The sequence below is a fragment of the Fulmarus glacialis genome, unplaced genomic scaffold (assembly GCF_000690835.1).
Source record: "Fulmarus glacialis isolate BGI_N327 unplaced genomic scaffold, ASM69083v1 scaffold9448, whole genome shotgun sequence".
Classification (NCBI taxonomy): domain Eukaryota; kingdom Metazoa; phylum Chordata; class Aves; order Procellariiformes; family Procellariidae; genus Fulmarus; species Fulmarus glacialis.
In genome coordinates this window covers 137,187-140,532 of record NW_009227569.1, presented here as the reverse complement: position 1 = coordinate 140,532, position 3,346 = coordinate 137,187, and positions in this window count along the sequence as shown.

Here is a 3,346-nt window from a genome sequence, read left to right as displayed (position 1 = left end):
CACTTAGAGTTTTTTTAGTTTGTTTGAGTGCAACACTGAATATTTAAGGAAATATCAGTCATACCCGCAGCTTGCAGAAAGGAACAACAAAGATGTGTTTATTATTTGTATTACAGCAGGGCACAACCGTGATATTGTAACTCTGTTATTGTAGATGCTGACAGAGAAGGCTTGAATAGAGAGAATTGTTAGTGACCTAAACAGGAAGCACTGGAGGTGCTAAACTAAATAGAAGAGACAGGAAAATGGTGAAAGGGAAACTAAAGAAAAGCTTTAAAAGGTGCAAGACATGCGAAACATAATCAGGACTCAAAGTTTTGTAGGGTGCAGAACTCTCCCTGAAAACTGTGCTGCGTGTTTATTACACAGGTGGGCTGTATTAATGTCTGTAATGTCTGTAATGACAGTCTTAATGTCGTATTAATGTCTGTGATGGGTCAGAATCATGTCCACTAGGTACAGGGGTGACAGAACTATTAAATTAAAAAATATGTTCTGAGTGAAGAATGAACTTCAGTAAAGAATACAGCTCAGGAAACTCTGTTTTGCTTTACAGTATTGCATGAGCAGAAAAGCAAGTTAAATTTATTGCGTATCTATTCTGTGGGTAATGACTCATCCTTTTCTGGAGGAATGCAAGCATTGCAATGCACTCAAACATTACACTAAAAATATCCCATTACCATCCACAGTCTGTCATACAGAAATATTTCTTGAGAGGTTTTCAAAACAAGGACTTACATATTCCAGTTCTGTTCATCAAATAAGTAGGTCCTGACTACGTTCAAAACCAAACAGCTGCATTGAGGTCTTTAGGATTAATCCTTAAAACCTTAGGTGACCAAAATTCCTGCTAATTTGATTTTAATTCTGTTATGTGCAACACACTTAACCTGATGCTTCCACCTAACTGTAGAATAACAGCATGGGGATGGAGCACATTAATTTAGATATACAGCTGTATAAGGAAAACATCAGAGCTTCCTGTATCGGTAAACGCCTGCACTGTAGGATTTGTAACCAAAAGCTTTTTGATAAGGTGATGTGCTTTGTGTGTTTGTGTGTGCCAATCTGACCGTCTTTCCCCAGTAACTCTGGAATGAAGCAGTCAGTGTCTACTGGTTTTGAAGAAATGTTGTTGTCTCAACGATATGAAGTTCCTCCTAGATTTGTGAAAAGAACAGAAGGTGAGAAAGAGAGGCTTCAACCACCAGCTCACCCCTTACTAAAAATGATTAAGTCCACCAAGGTGGCCATTTGTGAGACGCAAATCGGTACGAAGCCAGACCCTCTTAATTCTGCTGCTCATGGCATTCTTTTAAACTTTGTCAGATACAGGTTTTATAAAGACTTGTCCCTTGACAACCTTTTCTGTCTGTGTTTTGTCAAAGAAAAGCCCAATTAATCAAAATGAAAATATTTTGTCAAAACCTATATAGTCCAACTGTCTGAATGTTAGCTGACCCATGGCATTTTCTCTTAGCCATCTTGGTGTGCTTTTTTCGAGAAAGCCTGGATAGTCAAAATCCAGGTCTGCTCTGTTATGGGGATTGTTTTGGATCTGAGCAGTTAAGGTCCTCTGAGGTCCTTCCTCTGAGCTAAGATCAGTGAGGAAAAAGAAACCTAAAAGCCTTGGGAATCAGACGGCTTAGATGTTTTGGGCCTGTCTTTAGAGAAAAATTCTGATTTGAAAGTTTGATAACAAGATGTCTTGATTATGCTTATTTAAAAGAAAGATCTTTTATGGATATTTCTGAGGATCAGAATTTTTTGTTTTACATTCCAACGTTATTTTTCGCTTCAAAATATTGGGCTTCCTTGCTGTACAGGGGTTATGGTTAACCAGATCCTTTCAGGGAAGTAAAAACCATTATTGTTTGATTACTTCTGGGAGAAGTTTGAGTGTGTCCTCAATCCAGACTCTATTTGCACAAAAGCATTCATTTCTGCTCATGGGGTTTTGCAAACAGGAAGTACAGGGTCTGTTTATGGTTTTGTTGTGTATTTTAAAATCATTATTGCCACTATAGAAGAGGACAAAGACCTGATAAGGACCTCTTTATGTTACCATATTTGGTCAAATGATGGTTCTATGTATACTACATGTGAACATTAGAAACTTATTTTTAGATGACCAGTGAGACCTATGTAGTTTAAAAATAACCAGGCATAGGGACTATACTGTCTTTTTAAAGGACGAAGCACAGCTGTTGCATGAGCAAACACAAACCAGCTTCTCCCTCAGAAAAACTGAATTCTATAAATATGTCATCAAGGTCATAAAAACAAACCTACGGGATAAGAAAAATTATTCTGATTTAAGTACGAATGGCGGCAAACTCACTGCCTACTCTGTATTCAGATTGGTACCAACAGGAAAAGAAAGGCATTTGACAGCAATCTTAGCTAGCTGCAGTTCTGCTTGGCAGAATGAGAGTGGGAAAGCAGAGGTAAAGAAAGGCACTGTGGCAAGGACAGGTCCAGAATCCGGTCAGCCACTTGTAGGAGAGTTGTTCAGTACTGGAAGATTTAGGAGCAAAAGACCTGTTTGGTTTTGCTCCTCTGATGAATGGACAGCCAGCAACGTGAATCAAAATGTTGCGTTCTATGAAAAGGTTTTCATTTTAGCAATTGTAGTTATATTAGTTAAGGAAGAATCTATGTTTAGAAAGGCAGTGGCCTCGTGAACCAGAATCTTTGATTGCATCTAGGGTGGTAAGATACATGAATGACCTACCTTTTATAGGACAAGATACATGTGTGTTGGTATTCATGTAGTAAGGTACCTTACAACCAGCCAGCTTGTTACGACTGCAGTGTTTTTGACTAACAAAACAAAAGTCACTTTGATGGGCAAAACTGGTGTTTCAAGAGACAACCTCTTTGACTTTTAAATTATTTGTAATTACAATTTTATGCTATGGTGATGTAAATCACATGAGGTCATGCTGACTAATGGAACATGGCACCTGAGTCATGGAGTCATGAAATAATGAACAAGAAATTACATGGGTTGTAATTAGCTCTTTTAGGGTATGAAAAGGGCTAAAATATTGGCTTTTTAGAGCCATTCCACAAGAGGTCATCTTCATCGCTGTGATTTCTGAAATGCCAGGTTGGGAATAAGACAAATTGTTTCTTGTTAGAACCGACTTTTTGAATTTCAGCCCTAAGGTTTTTGGGGGGAGCAGAAAAGAACACAACTCTGTAGTAATTTAATATGAGGCTTTTTAGAGGAACGAAAGAAATCTCACTGAAACAAACATAGTCATCAGAAACTTAGCTAAGCTACTACAAGTAAGTCGTGATAGGATTTTTAATAGAATTGAGAGAAACAGGACTGTTT